Source organism: Triticum dicoccoides, chromosome 2A, assembly GCF_002162155.2.
Source record: "Triticum dicoccoides isolate Atlit2015 ecotype Zavitan chromosome 2A, WEW_v2.0, whole genome shotgun sequence".
In the NCBI taxonomy this organism is placed as follows: domain Eukaryota; kingdom Viridiplantae; phylum Streptophyta; class Magnoliopsida; order Poales; family Poaceae; genus Triticum; species Triticum dicoccoides.
Window position 1 is genome coordinate 51,050,251 of NC_041382.1, and position 22,222 is coordinate 51,072,472.

A 22,222-nucleotide genomic window follows, 5' to 3' on the forward strand; every position below is an offset into this window, starting at 1 on the left:
TCATGAAACTTTTCATAATCTTCAGACATGTCTGTCTTGCCGTCCACTCCCAGGATGTCCCTTTTTCTTGAAAGAACTATGTGGCGCTTTGGCTCATCGTATGATGTATTCGCTTCCTTATCTTTTCTTTTTCTCGGTTTGGTAGACATGTCCTTCACATAGATAACCTGTGCCACATCATTGGCTAGGACGAACGGTTCGTCAGTGTACCCAAGATTTTTTAGATTCACTGTTGTCATTCCGTATTGTGGGTCTACCTGTACCCCACCGCCTAACAGATTGACCCATTTGCACTTAAACAAAGGGACCTTAAAATCAGGTCCATAGTCAAGTTCCCATATGTCCACTATGTAACCATAATATATGTCCTTTCCGCTCTCGGTTGCTGCATCAAAGCGGACACCGCTGTTTTGGTTGGTGCTCTTTTGATTTTGGGCGATCATGTAAAATGTATTCCCATTTATCTCGTATCCTTTGTAAGTCAATACAGTCAAAGATGGTCCCCTTGACAACAAGTACAACTCATCACAAACAGTGTTGTCACCTCTGAGACGTGTTTCCAACCAACTGCTGAAAGTCCTGATGTGTTCACATGTAATCCAGTCGTCGCACTGCTCCGGGTGTTTGGAGCGCAGATTGTTCTTGTGTTCATCGACATACGGGGTCACCAAGATAGAGTTCTATAGAACTGTGTAGTGTGCTTGAGACCAAGAATATCCGTCCCTGCATATTATTGAGTCTCTTCCAAGAGTGCCTTTTCCAGTCAGTCTCCCCTCATACTGCGATTTAGGGAGACCTATCTTGTTAAGGCCAGGAATGAAGTCAACACAAAACCCGATAACATCCTCTGTTTGATGGCCCATGGAGATGCTTCCTTCTGGCCTAGCGCGGTTACGGACATATTTCTTTAGGACTCCCATGAACCTCTCAAAGGGGAACATATTGTGTAGAAATACGGGCCCCAGGATGACAATCTCGTCGACTAGATGAACTAGGACGTGCGTCATGATATTGAAGAAGGATGGTGGGAACACCAGCTCGAAACTGACAAGACATTGCGCCACATCACTTCTTAGCCTTGGTACGATTTCTGGATCGATCACCTTCTGAGAGATTGCATTGAGGAATGCACATAGCTTCACAATGGCTAATCGGACGTTTTCCGGTAGAAGCCCCCTCAATGCAACCGGAAGCAGTTGCGTCATAATCACGTGGCAGTCATGAGACTTTAGGTTCTGAAACTTTTTCTCTGGCATATTTATTATTCCCTTTATATTCGACGAGAAGCCAGTCGTGACCTTCATACTGAGCAGGCATTCAAAGAAGATTTCTTTCTCTTCTTTCGTAAGAGCGTAGCTGGCAGGACCTTCATACTGCTTCGGACGCATGCCGTCTTTTTCGTGCAAACGTTGCAGGTCCTCTCGTGCCTCAGGTGTATCTTTTGTCTTCCCATACACGCCCAAGAATCCTAGCAGGTTCACGCAAAGGTTCTTTGTCACGTGCATCGCGTCGATTGAGGAGCGGACCTCTAGGTCTTTCCAGTAGGGTAGGTCCCAAAATATAGATTTCTTCTTTCACATGGGTGCGTGTCCCTCAGCGTCATTCGGAATAGCTAGTCCACCGGAACCCTTTCCAAAGACTACGTAGTGTAAATCACTGACCATAGCAAGCACGTGATCACTGGTGCGCATGGCGGGCTTCTTCCGGTGATCTGCCTCGCCTTTGAAATGCTTGCCTTTCTTTCGACATTGATGGTTGGTCGGAAGAAATCGACGATGGCCCAGGTACACATTTTTCCTGCATTTGTCCAGGTATATACTTTCAGTGTCATCTAAACAGTGCGTGCATGCGTGGTATCCTTTGTTTGTCTGTCCTGAAAGGTTACTAAGAGCGGGCCAATCGTTGATGGTCACGAACAGCAACGCCTTAAGGTTAAATTCCTCCTGTCTGTGCTCATCCCACGTACGTACACCGTTTCCATTCCACAGCTGTAAAAGTTCTTCAACTAATGGCCTTACGTACACATCAATTTCGTTGCCGGGTTGCTTAGGGCCTTGGATGAGAACTGGCATCATAATAAACTTCCGCTTCATGCACATCCAAGGAGGAAGGTTATACATACATAGAGTCACGGGCCAGGTGCTGTGATTGCTGCTCTGCTCCCCGAAAGGATTAATGCCATCCGCGCTTAAAGCAAACCATACATTCCTTGGGTCCTTTGCAAACTCATCCCAGTATTTTCTCTCAATTTTTCTCCACTGCGACCCGTCAGCGGGTGCTCTCAACTTCCCATCTTTCTTTCGGTTCTCACTGTGCCATCGCATCAACTTGGCATACTCTTCGTTTCTGAACAGACGTTTCAACCGTGGTATTATAGGAGCATACCACATCACCTTCGCAGGAACCCTCTTCCTGAGGGGCTCGCCGTCAACATCGCCAGGGTCATCTTGTCTGATCTTATACCGCAACGCACCGCATACCGGGCATGCGTTCAGATCCTTGTATGCACCGCGGTAGAGGATGCAGTCATTAGGGCATGCATGTATCTTCTCCACCTCCAATCCTAGAGGGCATACGACCTTCTTTGCTGCGTATGTACTGTCGGGCAATTCGTTATCCTTTGGAAGCTTCTTCTTCAATATTTTCAGTAGCTTCTCAAATCCTTTGTCAGCCACAGCATTCTCTGCCTTCCACTGCAGCAATTCCAGTACGGTACCGAGCTTTGTGTTGCCATCTTCGCAATTGGGGTATAACCCTTTTTTGTGATCCTCTAACATGCGATCGAACTTCAGCTTCTCCTTTTGACTAATGCTTGCGTCCTTGCATCGACAATGACCCGGCGGAGATCATCATCATCGGGCACATCGTCTGGTTCCTCTTGATCTTCAGCAGCTTCACCCGTGGTAGCATCATTGGGCACATCGTCTGGTTCCTCTTGATCTTCACCAGCTCCCCCCGTTGCAGCATCACCGTATTCAGGGGGCACATAGTTGTCATCGTACTCTTCTTCTTCGCCGTCTTCCATCATAACCCCTATTTCTCCGTGCCTCGTCCAAACATTATAGTGTGGCATGAAACCCTTGTAAAGCAGGTGGGAGTGAAGGATTTTCCGGTTAGAGTAAGACCTCGTATTCCCACATTCAGTGCATGGACAACACATAAAACCATTCTGCTTGTTTGCCTCAGCCGCATCGAGAAACTCATGCACGCCCTTAATGTACTCGCGGGTGTGTCTGTCACCGTACATCCATTATCGGTTCATCTGCGTGCATTATATATAATTAAGTGTCCAAATTAATAGAAGTTCATCATCACATTAAAACCAAAGTGCATACATAGTTCTCATCTAACAACATATAGCTCTCCAGAGCATCTAATTAATTAAACCATACATTGAAACTATGTAAAACATTTCAATGCAAAAACAAATGCGATCATAATCGCAACCAAGGTAACAATTGATCCAACGGCATAATGATACCAAGCCTCGGTATGAATGGCATATTTTCTAATCTTTCTAATCTTCAAGCGCATTGCATCCATCTTGATCTTGTGATCATCGATGACATCCGCAACATGCAACTCCAATATCATCTTCTCCTCCTCAATTTTTTTTATTTTTTCCTTCAACAAATTGTTTTCTTCTTCAACTAAATTTAACCTCTCGATGATAGGGTCGGTTGGCATTTCCGATTCACATACATCCTAGATAAATAAAATCTATGTCACGTTGGTCGGCATAATTTTCATAAACAATAAGTGAACCAATAGTTATAAAGATAATATACATACCAAATCCGAATCATAGACAGGACGAGGGCCGACGGGGGCGGATACCAAAACCATCGCACTATATAAGATGCAATAATAAATGTAAGAAAATGATACAAGTATCTATCTAAACATACAAGTAAGAATATTTTTCCTTTCAGAAAGAAGATAAGAACAAGAGGCTCACCACGGTGGTGTCGGTGATGAGATCGGTCCGGGTGATCGACGGCGGTGAAGACGGGGACGGGCCGTGACGGACCGCTAAATCTAGACAAATCTCGAGGAAAATGGAGTTTGGAGGTCGAGCTTCGAGAGGAGAAAGCTTAAGTAGTGTGGCTCGGGCATTCCATCGAACACCTCATGTGCATAGGAGGTGAGCTAGAGCACCACAAAGCCCTCTCCCCCTCGACCAGAAAAAACAAAGCACTGTGCTCTACTCTCACGCGAGAGGGTATATATAGGCACCTCATTGGTCCCGGTTGATGACATGAACCGGGACTAAAGGGAAGCCTTTGGTCCCGGTTCAAGCCACCAACCGGGACCAATGGTGGTGGGCCAGGAGCGAGGCCCATTGGTCCCGGTTCGTCTCACCAACCGGGACCAATGGCCCACGTGGCCCGGCCGGTCCCCTGGGCTCACGAACCGGGACCAATGTCCATATTGGTCCCGGTTTTAGACTGAACCGGGACTAATGGGCCGAGCCGGCCTGGACCATAGCCCTGTTTTCTACTAGTGGTTGACGATGGCGATGTCCCGGGAGAATGACGAGAAGCTGAACAGTCGTAGGTCGTTGTGTGGCTGCATTGGTTCTGGCAACGGTACGTAGCGAAGCAGCCTGGGGCCGGGGCGTTCCTCCTCCTCCCCAACGGGGGTAGCGACTTGCACATCGCAGAGGAGCATGCCCCGCCAGAGGTCGACCCAGCCCATTTTGCCTCCCATGGTGATGACCCTTTCGCACGTATTTGCAGAGGAGCCTCCTGCGGTCGTGAATAGGCGGCTGGTGTCCGGGTCCAAGGCTCCAAGCGTCAGCCTCGGAGTCGCAGGTGCAGAGATCGTCGCTGAAATATATCCGTTTTGGACTTGGCCGGTCTTGCGCGCGTGGCAAAGCCAAACAAGGTGCGTGTTCGCTGGTGTGTAGACCTCTAGCGCAGGATGCCATGAGGTACTGTAGGTGGCCCTCGGTGATGTCTGGAAACACCTGGGTACGTCTGAGCCTGAGACGTGCCAATCCATCGCGCGCACGTGCTTGTTCGGTTGACGTGTTCTCGTAGCGTCGAGGGATTGCTACTCCTTGTTTCCGTGGACTTGTTTGTTTTTCCACTGCAAGACAAGATCGCGCCGCGCCTCCCGCGATTCGATTCGTCGCTCTTCCTCTTTCTCTTTTTTTTTGTTCCTTCGCGCGCACGCGACCGACCTCCAACGATGCTGACCGATGTTGCGCTGGTGGCCTCCGCTTCTTCTTTTTTTTTAGCCAAAGCCCAAGCGGAAGGCCTTCGCCGTTCGCTTTTGCTTTTCTTTTTTGGGATAATATATTGTACTTTATGGGACCAAGGGAGAAGTTTGCTCTAACCACTCAAAAAACCCGTCCATGTACGGTCCACAACTACGATACGAGAGCCCGCAACCTATCGCCTACCGCATTCACCAGAATATAAGTCATCGGGCGGCGTCCAGCAGCGACGCGCGTGCCACAAAGGCCACATCTAGATGTGCTTTAGGAAAAGTAAAAAATAAATGGCACATCCTTTTCAGTTCCATGTTGCATCGCCCTCTTTCCTCCCTCTGCCCGAGAGTCAAAAAATGGCCTCGCGGGATGAGGAGGGGCTTGCTTCGCCTCGCCTTGCTCGCCGCCTCCCCAACGCGTCCCCTTCGTCTTCGGTCATTGCCGCCGCCACCATGGGATCCTCGATTCCGGTACAAGCCCCATCCTCATCCCGTTAGGAATCACTCGTCTACGAACCCACCGTCTCCCCTTCTCATTTTGCTTTTTCTTTCTTCCTGTGCCGCTGCTGAGTCACGGGTATTATATTTCCTCAAGACATTCATCAACCAATTGAAAAAGGAAGGACACACGACCACGCGGGAGTGGACAATTGGCGGACCCAGCATGCAATGCATGCGTGAGTGCACGTCGGCGCCGCCGTTGGCAGGTGCAGGTGCCCGCCCGCTTGCTCGCCGTGGGGAGGAGAGGACCTCAGCTGACCTACTGGCTGCACCACGACCTCGCCATGCCATCTCACATGCATGCATGCAGTTTCAGCTCCCAACTCAATCAGTTCCCCGCCTCGATTCTTTGCTCCGGCCACGCTCCATCATCCTCCCCTGACTGACTAGATCCAGTAGGAATCACACCGCTCAGCCTCGCCGCCAACCTCACCTTGCGCATGAAGATGCTCCGTTAACAGCACTGTTTTAAATAGCCCGCTATAGCTTCGCTATAGCACGCTATAGCTCCGCTATAGCACGCTATAGCGTTTACAAAAGGTCTTGCACTAAGAGACTTTGGTCCAAAGAAATGAACAAACATCTTAAATAGCGCGCTATAGCTCTGCTATAGCACGCTATAGCATTTGAAAGAGGTCTGCCGCTAAGATGCTTAGCGCGCTATTTAAAACTTTGGTTAACAGTCCATTGTTTTTTTTCCCTTTCCCTGCATAAACCGATCAATCAATCAATTGAGAAAATTAAGGGCATATCTTTTCTCCATCCGGACCAAGCCGACGATGGGAGAATCGGCGGCGGCATGAGCCTCCAAGTCTGCCGTGACGAGCTAGCAGTACGAAGCCGCCGCCGATGGCCTTCTCGGACTCGAGCCCGGCGCGCCGGGCATCACGGGTGCGCAGGGAGCCGAGAAGCACGTCAATGGCCGAACTGAGGGAGACGGCCAGCATAGGAGCGGATGCCGATCGAGGACCCGCAGCACCGCGACGATGGATTCCCGTGCAGTTGCGGTAGAGGCGAGTGTTGCAGCCCGGCTCAAAGAAATCGGAACGCCCCGTATTTCAGCCCAGAGATCAAAGAGAAGTCTCTGGAATACGGCACTGCTTGGCATAGAACAAATCAGCTCTTATTACAAGAATAATAATACAAGGGTCTGATGTTACAAAGAAGCACATCAGCACGACGACATTACACCTGCGATACTACACTTGCTCTATGCTAGCAGCGAAACAACTCGTAGAAGCGGAATACTTCTAGCAGCGGAACAACGACGAAGGTGGTGAACTCCACTCCGCAGGGACTCTGGCTGGGACACGATCTAGCTCGCACGCACGGCAACCATCGACAAGCAATCAAGCAATCAATGCATCACCTGCAATCTGGCATGACACGCTAGGTCAGTACATTGAATGTACTTGCAAGCTCACAACAACCATAAACATCAGGGCAAGACAATAACATAGCATTTAACAGGTTAATTAAATTAACAACTATTATGATGAAACAACTACTAAGCCTGGTATGAAACTGATACAATACTAGTAAATCACCATCTCAGATCTTCATAACCATATCTCTCTTGGCTAACCGGCCAAGCAATATACCATCTCGATCACCTCGTGATAAAATCCAAACAGTGATCATTCCGGCGATCACAACCACGACCAACACTTGGTCTCAAATGTCATCATCAACATCCTGCCAATCTGTCCTGCTCAACATATCAACATATCCATATATAAATCACCTATAAGTCATTCTGTCATGTGAGTGTTGATCGAACGGTGGGACCTAATACGAACCCATGACCGAGGACGCGGCTATCGATAGTTTAAACAAATACACTCTGCAGAGGTAGCGCACTTTACCCACACCGCAGAACCCATGGCCTCGTACTCCCATTCGGGTGGACCAACGGTGTTCCGACAAAACCGATCTACTGTCATGACACTCTCCCGGCCACTCCGACCAACACCCCTTCTGGGTTTAGTCCTGGATGGCCCCGTGTCTACCAAAGACACAACGACCACCGTCGTGGCCAAAACATAAACGTCCCAACGGGGACAAAAAGACGCCTAACAACTACGGGCACACAAGGTTATGTCTGCTTACCGGGCCAGGGTACGCACACCCATAACCTTCCCTCGTTGGAGGCACCGGCGAGAGACATGACAATAGACCGCATTAGGGCCTTCCCATAAGGCAAATGTGGTTGCACTAGAAGAGCCCGGTTCGGTGGCACCTGACCAACTTAATGACGGAGTTTATCCCTAAAAATATAATTGTGGTAACTGATACTCCAATATCAACTATCAAACTATAAGCCAAGTCATAGCAATATCCAACAAATAATCCAAGCATAATATCATCATCTCAAAATATTCCAAGGGTAGCACAACACTACTGTTATGATGAAACCGAAAACAATAATCCTACTACTCCAATAACAGGAATAAAGCTATTCGGCTAAGATCCACATGTAAATATCATCTCCGAAAATAATACTCCAAGCAACAGAACATCAACTAGCATCATGAAAATAATCATACTAACCACTAATAGTCCAAAGGCAGCATGATATCCAAAGTAATACTTCAAAATAATACCATATACCATCATGAAAAATAATCATAATAGCCACTAAGAATCCAAAGGCACATGTCATCCACATAATCATAAAAATATTAATCCTAGAACTCCAAGCAAATATCATGGCAATAACAAGATCAAAATAATACTCCGATAAATGCCATGAACAAATCACAAGTAGCTAACACAATATTTTAAACAAATTTAAATAAAGCAACCATGTCACTGCATTGCAATCATGTAAATGGAGGGTGTGGCTTGCCTGGGGTGGAAGAAATCTCCGAGAAGAAGTGTGAGAGGCTCGCGGAAAGAATCGCCGGAAAACGTTCATTCTCGGAGGGGGCTGATTAAGCGCAAGGGAAAATGGTCATTTTCAGAATGTCAAAACATGGTGAAAATGATTCCATCAGAACGGGCTCGACAAAACGAAGAAGTGGGCTTTGGAATCACCTGATTTGGAGTTGGGAGTAAAAAGATATAAGGGTTTTTCTGCCAGGGACCTATCTGTAATGAAATCATCACAAACAGGCCCTCGGCTGGAAAAACAGAACACGCCTTTCTCAGAAATACGCTTTCCAGAGAGGAAAGCGCATTCTGGACCGAAGAAGAAATGAAGTACGCCTTCGATAAGAGCAAGCGTACTCAAAGGAGTACGTCTCCACTTATCCACGCTGGCAAGCGCGGGCCGGTGGCTGGCTCACTGACGCGCGGGGCCCGCAGGCGTAGAATCTCTCCTCCTGCCTCATTCTGCTTCTCCCCCGACACCGCACGTAGAGCCGAGGAGAGGCGCCGGCGCCGGCGCTCGTTTCAGCAGCTCCGACCATCTCCCGAGGAGATCCGGCCATGGATGAGCTCAGCGGAGCACGGCGCATCACCTGGGACCATCTTCGGCCGGCTAGGAGGGCCGAAGCGTTGGCTGCTTCAAGGCCGGCGGGCGGAGGTCTTCGGGCGCCGGTGAGCTTGCGGAAAGGGGCCACCAGAGAAGGAGAGATGCAGGGGAGGCTCGCGGGGGACTAGGTGGGTCTCTGGTGGTGGTAGAAGGAGGGGAGGGGCTCGACTCCGGGCGAATTTAGTCGGAGCACCGCGGCGGCCATGGCGGGGAGGGGAGGGCAGGAGAGCTCCTCGAGCTCAAACGAGGGGCTGGGGAGGCGTAGTCGAACGAGGGGAGGCTGGTGAGGTGCTCGGGAGGGCTCGGGGATGGCCTATATATAGGCGGGCGAGAGGGATGGGCTCGGGTGCCGCCGGGCACGTCCGGCCGAGGCTCTGGCGACGGCCAGCGAGCACGGGAGGGCGCGGGAACATGACGAGCTATTGATGCAGGGATCACGGAGAGATAGACGACGTCGGGGAGCGAAGGAAGAAGCCGAGCACCATTAAAACATGTCGGGGCACTGTGCTTCCGTGGGCGTTCGGCGGCGAGCGTCGGTGGGCGTCGATGAGGAAGCTGCCGGAGGGGGAGAGGGGTCCAGGGGGACGGCGACGATGCAGGCTAGCTGTTGGACACGCTCACGTGCGCGAAGACGACGAGAGGAGGACGGGGTCCAGCACAAATAGCCACTGGACGCGGCCACTACACACAGAGCGCGTGCACAGGCACGCCATTGTCGCGGTCACCGCGTGCACTGGCATGTACCGGGGGAGAGGGGCTTGACCATGTTGTCTAGTGGGTAGTTCATCCAGGGTAGGTCTCAACCGAGGTGGTAGATCGATTAAAAGTGATTTGGTTAAACGGTAAGAAGTCTCTGAAGTTTACTGCAGTAGACTTGGTTGAGCCCTAGTGATCAACAAGAAAGGGTTTGGAGCCATTGAGTTTGTCTGCGAGGTTGAGGTAAAGAAGGACTTTCATCCTGGTAACTTGGAGAAGATTTTGATCAAGATAAATCATAGTTGCTTTCAACTGCCAAATCTGGTCCAGAAATGAGATTTGGATGATGCACTCAAATGGTGTGGCCACTTGAGCTCAAAATTGGCAAGTCTTCATAATTTGATCATATAAAGATGCTTTATAAGTTTCATACCAATTGGATTCGCCCAGAGCGAGGCCGGCGTCGGCGGCAGCGTGGGCATACCGTACGTGTCGCCCAGAGCGAGGCCGGCGTCGGCCGCAGCGCAGGCGCAGGCGCAGCAGACCAAGGTCGCTCTTGCGGGTGCATGCATGCGCACGGGAAGGCAACCAACTGTCCGTGCTCTCCTGCGTACGTGCACTGCAGTCTAAAAACATTCAAGTTTTCATGCTCGTGTCGTGCGTCAAGTGGAGGGAGATCAAGCACTTTTTTTTGACTTGGAATATTTATCCGTTGTTTTCTTTTCTCCTAGCCTGCGGCGGGCAGTGATCTCTCTCCCTCGCTTCTCTTCTCTTCTTGTTTGACGCGGTTACCATTGGTGCCGCCCTGTTACGCGTGCGTGTGTGGGTTGGGCTCGCGCAAAAGATTTGACCTTTTTGCAGGCGGTGCACGGAGACGGCTCCTTCTCCAAGTCCCAACCAAAGTTTTGCGATCGCTGCCGGCGTCACGGTCAGGGATGTGCCTCCGCCCTTCCAAGTGGACTCACCTCGTGCCTGACCCATCATCACGCACAACCGACGCCAGCATCCTCCTCCTTTCCGGTCACCGACGACCTCCTCCTTGCCGATAACGTACTTAACTCGCAGCTTTTTTTTAAGGTGGGAACTGTACTGGTTGAGCGAGATCTACAGCCGGTGTTGCGCGGGGAAGAACCGCGACAAAGAACCGATCGACACGTACGCTCCCGAAGCTGGTTTTGCGCGTGCACTCTGAAATGCATCCAAAGCTTGTAGCAGTAATCGCTAGTACTCCCTCCATTTTAAATATAATGCGCCCGCGCTTTTCGAGGTCAGACTTTGACCATAAATTTAACCAACATGACCGACTGCGGCGACAGAAAAAATTATATAATTGAAAACTTCTTTTGAATACGAATTCAATCGTAATTTTTTCTTCCACCGCAGTCGGTCTCGTTGGTTAAATTTATGGTCAAAGTTGAAGCACAGGGATAGAGGAAGCACTATATTTTGAAACGGAGGGAGTAACAACCAATTCTGATTCCTCCTCGATGCCATGATATGCACGCATCAACATAATTACCTGCTACATGAATTGAAGCATCCAAACATGCATTTCCTACATCGACTAGTAATCAGTTGAAACGACCCCGACCCTAGCGGCAAAGTCCTTCGTGCCCAAGGTCGTCTCAACAAGGATGGAAAAGGGAACTCACACTCCCGCCCGACGTCATCCGGACGCGTCTTTTGTGCTCAATGACACGAGGACGGCTAAACCCCAACAACCCTAGCAGTAGGTGTGGCCGCGCCTCTAAAGGAGCAGAAGGCGAGCATGGCGGGGCCAATGACCTAAAGCAGACATGCACAATTGCATGTGCCGATGCCGACTCAGCCGCCTCCTTCATTAACGTCGTCGGCGCCCCAATGCCAATGGGGTGCTTTGACGTCATATGTGCAAATTTTTATTCTTTCTTTCTTTCTTTCTTACTTGACTGAAGTCTCATTTGACTAAGACCTAGCCACACCTTTTTATAGAAAAAAATGTGATAACACGCTATGTGTTTTGTATCAGGAATATCACCTGCGTTAGTAAAGATAGAATATGAACCAACTAAAGCTAGTGTGTTGCATTTGGCTCTTATTACAGTCTATTGTTTTTATTTCGGGTTGTCGAATTAATTTGGCTACAACTAAAATACTCTCAACATCAAAATACCATGTATCACCATTGTGACTCACAATATTGCATAGACAGGATATCAGAAACTTCTGCTTTACAAAATCCCTCAAACACATGTATTGTAGAAAAATGATAAAACTTTGTCTTATGAACCATCCGACATTCGATTAGCAAACCCCGCCAAGCACGACGCCACAATCCATGACCGAACCGAGGGTGGAAATTAACTTTTTAACCACTGCCCATGTTATTTCAGTAAGTTTTAACATTTTATGCTAGGAAATATTAACTTATATTATTACACGTGGCATTCCCTTGGGAAACACTACTCTGGTACCATTCATACTCACAATCTCCACACATGTCATTTTCATCTTCGTATGATTTCTCTCATTCTTCACACATACAATTATCATCCTCATAGGATTACTCATTTAGACGCAAACCATGTTCATATTTGGGCATCTTGGATCATAGGGCTATTAGCCCCAATTGGTTAAGGAACAAACAAAGAAAAGCACCCATTGGAACCTTTTATGGATTTGATCAAGTTCCCTTTACTTGGCCACAATGTTCTAGATATATTATTTCAATTACCCACCTCAATCTGTTTGAGTTTTCAAGGCTCACGCCTAAAAGCTATTTAAACTGTGCTCCCGTGCCTCTTGTGCCTGCCGGAATACCATTACCAGCGGTGCATGCGGCTGCTCCGCCATGACGGCGTCGAAGTGCGCCTGCTCCATGGTGAAGCCGACATGGACTGGCGCGGGCAGGGGCGTCGACTCGTCGTCGGAGGTGTCGTCCATCATTGGAGACCTCTAGCGATCTCGTCGGCCAACCTCTATCCGCCACGCACGACGGCCCGCCAGCCGGGCACAAGGGAGGTCAACTTGTGCTACTGATCCATGGAGAGGCTCTCTCACATCGCTCTAGAGCCCGCGGTCATGCCGGAGGTGGTGCATGAAGGAGGGTGTGAAGCGGACATGGTGTGGTGCGGCTCATGCCAGGCGTGGCCGCTTTTAAACAGTGGATGCCGACCAGGCCAAATGGGGAATGTGTTAGTGCGGGCGCCGGAGTCAGTTTTTCGGCGGGCACGACTGTTTAATTCTGGCAGGCGGACAGACGGGCACCTCGTATGAATGCGGTAGATAGCAGTCATGTCTCATCCAGTCATGTCTCTCCCACACTGAATAGGTGCGGGGACCGGGACGTGGTGCGGGCGGCGCGCCGCTCCAGGCCGAGTCCGCTCTGGGCCAACATGGATGCAGTACGGAGAGCGGAGGTGCGTTCGCATGGGAGATGTGTTTGGGTGTGGTCGGGGTGTCTGATGTGGACGTGGCGGCGGTCCGGACGCCCACAAACCCCCTTGGTTTCGTCCGGATTGCGGGAAAACGAACATCTGGACTGGTCCGTGGACAGATGCGAGACTGCGTTGGATGACAAAGTACGTCCGGGAAAACGGAAAAAACTTTCAAAATATTTTGGATTCGCTCCCGGTTATAAAGTTCAAATAAAAAATGAAAAATATGAATTATTTGGTTTCCGATTAAAGTTTAGATCAACTTTTCCCGCACAAACTCAACTGGAAAAATCTCACGACAACATCTCCCGCTCAAACTATCAAGTCGATCGGGACGTGGATCGATCCGCGAGAGACGGGGATTGACGAATCAGGGTGCCACCCAGCGTCTCGGCGCCACCCAGCCCAGGTTCCTCTCTCTCCTTAGCGAACACCCGTCCCGACCCACATCGGCGCCGCTACCCACCGCCGACGTCACCCCGTCGATCTCCATGTGACCTCGCCGCCGGCCATATCCTCCGCTCTCTCTCCCCCACAGCCTCCGCCCCACCTCCTCCCCTCCCCTCCCTTCCCCTCCCCTCATCTGAAGAGAAGAGGGAGATGAGCGAGCAGATCAGCCGCCGGCCATGGTCGCCCAAGGGATTGACCTGGAGCTCCATCCCCACATCCGCGCGCCCGGACGGGACATCCGACGGAGCGGCCATGAGTGAGGAGACGGCTTCCCTCTCTTCCTCACCCCACCCCACCCTACCTCAGGCGGCGGCCAGATCGAGCACGCCAGGCGGACTCACGCCGTCGTCAAGGTGCTTCTGCTCGCCCGTGCGGCTCCGCGTCTGCCTGCTCCGTGCCCACGCCATGGACCTGCTCCCACCCTAGCGCATCTGCTCGTCAAGGTACTCTCTTGCCCATCTTCGATTTGCTATTTCCCTCCCTCCATTCCCTTCCCTCCCCTCATTCATTTTTTTCCTTTGGTTTCCTTCCTCACGCAGGTTGGTGCAAGCACGCAGCTTCAGGCACAACCAGCGCCGATCCTTAGCCAGCATTGTTGCTGGCCATACATCTCGTGCACTTTTGGCTGGGAGAAGCAGCTCTGCCTGCTACTCGTCGACAGATTGATAGATTGGGGTGGACTAGGTAAGCCCCTCCTCTCTGCTCTCCTCTCTCCCGCGAGTCGAGGATAATCTTATGCCTGCTTCTTGGTATGTCAATACTAGTGGCACTACTTTAGTCGCTTGTACAGAGACATGTTTTAATGAGTGAGGGTATGCATATGAACAGACGGAAATAGTTAAAATCATCCCCCTTTTCTTGATTGTTGCTATTTTCTGTAGTTTCATCTTCTTTTTTTGGCGAGATCTGTAGTTTCATCTAGTATGCATATGAACTTGATTGGCATGTACGATGGGAACAAGTAATTAGTTCTGATACGGCCTTGTGAACCATTGAGTTGCATATGAATTTATGGCCCCGTGGCTATAAATTGACTAAAATGGCATGTATGTATCTTCAGAATCGGAGCACACAAACTGGAGACACAGTTTGAATTGCTGATTATTATGCGATCATGCCACTTGCTCGTGCTATAGGTACCTCAATTGGTCTGTTGCATGCAGGGAGACCCCTAAACTTAAAGATATGGTTTAGTATGTAAGGTCTCTGTTTTTCTGAAGGTGAATAGACTAGTGTATTGTTAGTGCGAACATAGATCTCAGTAAGTAGTCATCCTTTGGAGGTGTTGCTTAAGTCATTGGCTAGGAACCATTTCTTTAGTTCCAGTTTCTCATTGTGCCGCTGCTGCGTTCACCTTGCTTGCTGCCTTGATATATTTTCATAGGCAGAAGCTAGAACAGGAATCAATTGTGAGTTATTTGCATTTCTAAAGGTTGTAACAAAATATTGTCAGTTTGATGCAACTTGGCCTTCCTGGTTATGGATGGATATGTATTGCACTATAATTGCCTTATACCACTCAGTGAAATCCTTATTCACTTCAAAAGTTAAAAGGTAGGTCTGGAGCCCCATACGCATGTACAGAGTGCCTGCTTCTTGGTATGTCAAAACTAGTGGTGCTGCTTTAGTCGCTTGTACAGAGACATGTTTGAATGAGTGAGGGTATGCATATGGACAGACGGAAATAGTTAAAATCATCCCTCTTTTCATGATTGTTCGTATTTTTCTGTAGTTTCATCTAGTAGTGCATATGAACTTGATTGAGATGCACGATAGGAACAAGTGATTAGTTCTGATATAGCCTTGCGAACCATTGAGTTGCTATGGTATGGTGTCCCCAACTTGGACCCTGTGGCTATAAATTGGCTGAAAATGTCATGTATGTATATTTAGCTTTGGAGCACACAAACTGGAGACACATCACACATTTTGTATTGTTGATTATTATGCTTCTTGCTCCTGTCATAGGCACCTGCACTTGGTCTGCTGCAGGGAGGCCCCTAAACTTAAATATCTGGTTTACTTTGCAAGGTCTCTGCAAGGTGAACTGTCTAGCGCAAACGTAGATCTCACTAATTAATCATTCGTTGACTGTTGTGCTTAAGTCATTGGTTCCAGTTTCCCCAACATGCCTCTGCTGCATTCACCCTGCTTGATGCATTTATCTATTTTCATAAGCAGATGCTAGAAAAGGAACCAATCGTGAGTTATTTGCATGTCTAAAGGTTGTAACAGAATATTGTCAGTTTGATGCAACTTGGCCTTCCCGATTATGGATGGATGGATATGTATCGCTCTATAATTACCTTATACCACAGTGAAATTCCTATTCACTTGGAAAGTGAAAAATACTGGTTCTATAGCCCCATACAGAGCACCAGATAATAATGCCCTGATAATGTGGAATGTCAGTGAATATGTGAGGTTGTGGTCAGTTCACTGTTTATATCCTGTGTAAGTTGGCTAGTTTATTTAGTGGTCTTGCTAAGTCCCTATTATTAGGATCATTGTTGGTCAGGAAATATAGTTACTTTTTTTCCCAAGCCACTAGGTAAACAACACTCAACACTGGGATTTTTGGGAGCACATTATGTTACTTATAGTCTGCTGCACAGCATGTTAAAAACATCTCTGTTGTTTAAAATGCTATTTCTTTCTTTGATATAGGCAAGCGAACCTCCATGTGTGGCTACTATGGCTCGGTGACTACTTCCTCCTTGTCCACTACATCAGCTAGATGACAGGGGTTTGGCGTTGGTGTCCACTCCTTCCTTGGTTCTGGTGAGCCCCTTGTTTGGTCTAGCCACCAAGCCAATGATCTAGGTGTTGGTTATGTGGTCATGATGTCTGTGGTGGTACAATCTTGTGATTGTGATGATCTTGTCACTGACGTTCGTCCCTGTGCTGGTTAGGCCCTTGTGCTGCTTTTGTTGAGTTTTGATAATTATTTAGGATCTTCCGTTTCAAAAAAAATTGTTATTTAGGATCTTCCGTTTCAAAAAAATAATTGTTATTTAGGATCTTGGCATGATACTGTCAAGGGTGTAGGCAGTGGGTCCGTTTGTGTCGTGTCCTCAGTCCTCACTGTGTGGCGCCCGGCCTGGAGACTCCCTGGAAGGTGCTTGGTATTTGTTTGGTTCGAGTCCTAAAAAATCTGGAGCTAGCCTGGTCTGGATTGCCCAGGCATGGCGATTATCCTCGTGTGCGTCCCCTTTTTGTCACCTGGGCGATGGTCAGGAGCTCCCTCGCTCTGATCAAGCGATTTGCAGATTGAGTCTAGGCTGATGCTTCGATTCTATGCATATTTTAAGCCTCTAACAACCTTATATTTTGCATCTAAATCCTGTTGATTATATATTTCCATCATGTCTCATTTGAAATGTGGAAGCTACATTTTCCTGAAGGCATAAATGTTGCTGTCTTACTTGCTAATCAGGTACTGGGATTGGTTCAAGATGCTGGTGCACAAGAGGGTGATCGACCTCGTCAACTCCCGTGATGCCATCAAGCAGATCACCTCGATCACCATTGAGAGGTCAAGGTGACCGTCAGCGACCAGTAGTCATCTTAAAGGTAGCCAAGGACAAGCAGCTGCAGATGAAGGACTGAAGGGCCCCGTGAGGATGCCCACCAAGGTCCTCATCATCACCACCAAAAAGTCCGTTTGTGGGAAAGGTGACCTCTCTCACCTCTCTGTTGGATCTTGATCTGTATCGTACATGCTCTTGCCGTGCCAAAATCGCTACTCTAAAGTTTTACTAAGTGAGCGACAAGTAATGTGGATCGAAGGGAGTAGTATTATTCTTTTGGTCTTTGCTTGCTGCTACCTCATTATTATTATGTTGATGCTTGTTGTAACTTGAAGTGGTAGGAGCATTCTGCTACACTTGCATGTAGCTTTTATTTGGATGTTTGATGCGTAGGTTCAGTGATACATATCATGTTCACTTTATGATCCCTAATCATGCCTCATTTTTGGAAATGTCAAATTTGCATGCATAGTAAATCATGGATTTGTGAAGCTTAAATTCATCCTGAACGTGCGTACCTTACCCTGCCATTTTCTGTGATTTACAACATGCGCGAGTACACAGATTCGTGAAAATGGATGGGATTGATTTGTTTATGTGTATGTTGTCCCAGCTTTTATTTTAGTTATTTTCTTGCATAGCTGGTTCAGTATTCAGGCTCTGTTTTTAAATATAAGATGTTTTGGGCAGTTCAAATTGAACTGTCAAAACTTCTTACCTTCAGGAACAAAGGGAGTACATCAGAAGTACTTCTGTTTGTTTTGGTGCTAGGACCAATATGAAGCAACCGCCAGGTTGTTTACAGGATGTTTGATGTGTAGGTTAAGTGATGCATATCATGTTCACTTTAAGATTTCGTAATTATGCCTCATTTTTTGAAAGGTCAAATCTGCATGCATAGTAAATCAAGGATTTGTGAGGCTTAAATTCATTCTGAATGTGTGTACTCCCTCCGTTTCAGTTTATAAGTCATGCACGTATACCTAGGTTGTCAATTTTATCACCGTAATATAAACTATATAACACAAAAATTATACCGTTTGAAAATAGAACATCTGAAGTTTAAAACGGAATTTTTTGTAATATATGACTTCTATTAGGTTGGTCAAATTGACGACCTAGGGGTACGTGCATGCCTTGTAAACTGAGAGAGAGAGAGGTAGTATCTTACTTTGCCATTTTCTGTGATTTGCAACATGTGCGAGTACCCAGATTTGTGAACGTGGATGGAATTGATTTATATGTAGTCCCAATTTTCATTTCAGACCATTTCTTGTATAGCTAGTTCTGTGTTCATGCTCAATATCAGAAGTAAGGCATGTGTCGTGTAGGTGCGTTGCAATGTGTATTTCTTAGATGATCTTTTTAATTCTGGTTTGGTCACTAATGTGATTGCTTAAACTATCTGTAGTAGCTCTTACTTTTCGTTTGTACGAAATGATTTTTTTAGATCATCCTGTTGTATGAAATGCTAGCCTGCATTTACTTTCTTTTCATGTGGGCATGTACATCGCATTTTTAGCGATAATCTAGAGAGTGATATGCCTCCTTGATACAAATTGGATTGACCATGACTTATATATATATATGATCTTCTCCTTGTTATTATCCTTTCTGGTTCACCATGATTGACCATGATCAGAGTGAGGGGATTTTTTTTTCTTTTTGTCCTCATGCCAATGCATTGACATCCATCCTTTCATCCAGGAGATAAATAGTCACCGTAAACCAAATTCAGATTATAATTGTAGGTGTAGAGTACTTTTTTTCCTTATATGGTTAGAGAAACTTCTGGATATTTTTTTCCAAGAACAACACTAAAACAATACTGGGAATTTTTTGAGCACATTATGTTAATCATAGTCCGCTGCACAACATATTAAAAACATCACCATTATTTAAAATGCTATTTCTTTCTTTGATATAGGTTACTATTGTTTGGTGACTACTTCCTCGTCCACTACATCAGCTAGATGACAGCGGTTTGATGTCGGTGCACGTGCCTTGGTTCTGGTGAGTCCCTTGTGTCCTCTCTCTCCTTGTACTCTGACATGGTCTTGCCATGGAGCCAGATCTAGGGGTTGGTTATGTGGTCATGTTGTTGGTGGTGGTGGTCTTCTGGCCACCACAATCTTTTGATTGTGATGATCTTGTCATTGAAGTTCATCCTTGTGCTTGGTTAGGCCCTTGTGCTACTTTTTTTGAGTTTTGATAATTATTAGGATCTTCTGTTTCGAAAAAATAATTATTATTTAGGATCTTGGCATGATACTGTCGAGGGTGTGGCTGCTGGCCTGGAGACTCCTTGGAAGGTGCCTGGTATTTGTTTGGTTCGAGTCCTGAAAAATCTAGAGCTAGCCTGGTCTAGATTGCCCAGGCATGCTGATTATCCTTGCAGGCGTCCCCCTTTTTTCACCTGGGCGGTGGTCAGGAGCTCTCTAGCTCTAATCAAGCGATTTGAAGATTGAGTCGTAGGCTGATGCTTCAATTCTATGCATATTTTAAGCCTCTGACAACCTCCCTGGCCTGACCATGATCCAAACCGCTGCTAGTTCAGGCTATCTGGCCAGAATATTTTTTTTGAAATCCCAGGCATGCAACCCAGGACATCGTCGAATCTAAGCCTAGTATCTCTAGTGTTGTGCCTACTGTCAAGATTGTAAAGTATCTCTAGTGTTTAACAGAGGACATCTTGGCTGTGAACATGTAAACTACTACTTTTATTAGTCATTAAATTAAAATTATACTTGTAGATGTAGACTGCTCTTTGTTCTTTGTAGACTGTTCTTTGTTCTATGAAATGTTAGCGCACATTTACTTTCTTTGCATGTATGCATTTAGACCACAACCCTGCTACCCCCTTTCTTTCTTATTCCTTTGTTGTTTGTGTTCTGAAACCTAGAGATATGATGAAATATGATGTGTTGCCTATGAATGATTCCTTTTTGCCTCCACGAAAGATGTCACGCCTTTCTGAATCTTTGTTGTTTCTGCCTTGAAATTCACAAGCAGGATGTGTATTGGCTGACGACTGCCAAATGCTTAGAAAATGTTTGTCAATGAGACGGATTGCTCCATTGGCTGATTACATATATTTATTGCATGTGAAGTCTAGACATTTCCTACCAGATTTACAAGTAATTTGTTGCAGGCTTGCTGTTTAACATACTAGATGACCCGGTTGCGCCAATGGCGCAAGAAGCCAGTTAGAAGCAATGTTAGTAGTGAGTATATGTGGGAGATGTAGCTGAAAATGTAATGCAATATGGATTGTAATACAGATAGTAGAATGACTTAGATTGGTGTACAGAAATACATACATAGTAACTTATTTAGGCATCTTGTTAGTAGGACTGGTCTTAAGAGGGTGTGAACGTACGAATAAGAAGTGTCAATGTTGGATAATGCTTGCATGGTACACTTCCATAGGCCCTTGAAGGCCTCTAAAAGGGGATGGTTCCACTGCTAAACCAACTGGAGCAGCCCATATAGTTATTATCTTTGGAATATCTTTGCATTCATTGGTCCATATGGCACACTTGTAGAACCAAATATCAAGGGAATCACCAATATGGTAGTTGTTATTCTCTAGAATGCAATAAGGCCTGAGGGTGTCTTCTATTATAGCTGAGTTGTAGAACTCGGTTGGTAGTTTTGTTGTGCCCCTAGCGCAAAAAGTAAGAGCGAACCAATCATTCAAACCATGCAAGTAAGAGTGGTTAGAGATCGATAATAAGATCCTTCAAGCAGGAAATAGATACTTTGTACATAGCACTATATATTTGTACATTGCATGGTGCATGATAGCCCAAAACAAAGTTATGAGGTCAATTCATGATAGCTTATCTACATTGGTTTTAGAAAGCAAGCGATATAGGCAGACATACATCATATAGATAGCCCTTGTCTTTTAGCCTGTAGATGAATTTTTTTATCTCCTGCTGGTAGGCAAGACCAAGACATGCAGCCGTTGACATTAGGCAAACTCATTGTTGCATGTTACGTCAGTACTGAAAATGACCTCATCGCCTAAGCAGCTCTTTATGGTAGGTGTGTTCGGTGGCCTCTAAATGGTTGCCTCCCGGCCAACCGTTCTTGCCTTGCGTGTTCATCCACTGATCGACCAACTGATTATAGAGAAGCAAAAGTCTCTGAAATCGCCATTGTCAGCAATTAGTTTCCTTTCTTTTTTCGGAGGGAATGAAAGGACAAAACCGATAAACTAGAAACAGATTACAATGACCAAATTACTAATCTTGAAACCAACAGGAAAGAACCTTTGAGGTGACGGATTTCCCATTTCACATTGATTCGGCTACAAAATCTATTAACCTAAGATGTACAGTGGCAGCATAACCTCTAAACTAAATAAGAACTTGACTATGAACAAAGCAAAAATGGTGATAATTTCCCAAAAGTTCAATCTAATGCACTCAAATGGGTGAGCATGTGGAGAAAATAGGTCCGGCCATACTACTGTTATATAGGCACGGGCCATAGAACTAAGGGCATCTCCAATGCGGACCCTCAAACCGCCCGCATACGTTTGGACCGTGCGATCCGGACATGGTCTGCCGTCCAACACGGTCTTGTATCGGTCTGTTGAGCGGTCTGGACCACGTTTTCCCCGTAAACCGTAACCAAACACTACTAGATTTTGCAGATAGCCCTAGGGCTTGATACCCTAAGCAAATGGGCAAAAACGCTAGGGAAAGGGGTTTCCCTAGTGTATCCCCTAGGGAAACCGACCTAGGGAACCATTGGTGGGGGAATCTCGGTTTCCCTAGGGTGAGGAAAGAAAACCCTAGGTATAGTTCTTTTTCCCTTGAGCTTTGTACCCTAGGGAAACAAGCGACGGGTGGCAAGCATGCTGACATGTAAAGTAGATATCATTTGGGTTAGTTTCACTCCCTAGGGAAATATTATATAACGGCAGTTGC

The 22,222-nt window shown here is 46.9% G+C and overlaps 1 long non-coding RNA gene across 2 annotated transcripts; it reads left to right on the plus strand.

Moving 5' to 3' along the window:
* Positions 1-13,664: 13,664 nt before the first annotated feature.
* LOC119353159 lies at positions 13,665-20,712 on the plus strand. Of its 2 annotated transcripts, none has more exons than XR_005170336.1 (6): positions 13,665-14,195; positions 14,292-14,436; positions 16,420-16,533; positions 17,189-17,427; positions 19,210-19,295; positions 20,295-20,712. It is a non-coding gene; the product is annotated as an uncharacterized LOC119353159 (long non-coding RNA). The 2 variants fall into 2 exon arrangements; XR_005170335.1 differs by having other exon boundaries at positions 20,434-20,705.
* The last annotated feature ends 1,510 nt before the right edge of the window (positions 20,713-22,222 follow it).